Source organism: Etheostoma spectabile, chromosome 21 (assembly GCF_008692095.1).
Source record: "Etheostoma spectabile isolate EspeVRDwgs_2016 chromosome 21, UIUC_Espe_1.0, whole genome shotgun sequence".
Lineage (NCBI taxonomy): Eukaryota > Metazoa > Chordata > Actinopteri > Perciformes > Percidae > Etheostoma > Etheostoma spectabile.
In genome coordinates, this window is record NC_045753.1 from 8583703 (window position 1) to 8584380 (window position 678).

Genomic DNA, 678 nt, shown 5'->3' on the forward strand with positions numbered 1-678 from the left:
AGAAACAATGCTCAGGTAGGCCGTGGCATTTAAACGATGCCCAATTGGCACTAAGGGGCCTAAAGTGAGTCAAGAAAACATCCCCTACACCATTACACCACCACCACCAGCCTGCACAGTGGTAACAAGGCATGATGGATCCATGTTCTCATTCTGTTTACGCCAAATTCTGACTCTACCATCTGAATGTCTCAACAGAAATCAAGACTCGTCAGACCAGGCAACATTTTTCCAGTCTTCAACTGTCCAATTTTGGTGAGCTCTTGCAAATTGTATCCTCTTTTCCTTATTTGTAGTGGAGATGAGTGGTACCCGGTGGGGTCTTCTGCTGTTGTAGCACATTAGCCTCAAGGTTGCGCCTGTTGTGGCTTCACAAATGCTTTGCTGCATACCTCGGTTGTAACGAGTGGTTATTTCAGTCAAAGTTGCTCTTCTATCAGCTTGAATCAGTCGGCCCATTCTCCTCTGACCTCTAGCATCAACAAGGCCTTTTCGCCCACAGGACTGCTGCATACTGAATGTTTTTCCCTTTTCACACCATTCTTTGTAAACCCTAGAAATGGTTGTGCGTGAAAATCCCAGTCACTGAGCAGATTGTGAAATACTCAGACCGGCCCGTCTGGCACCAACAACCATGCCGCGCTCAAAATGGCTTAAATCACCTTTCTTTCCCATTCT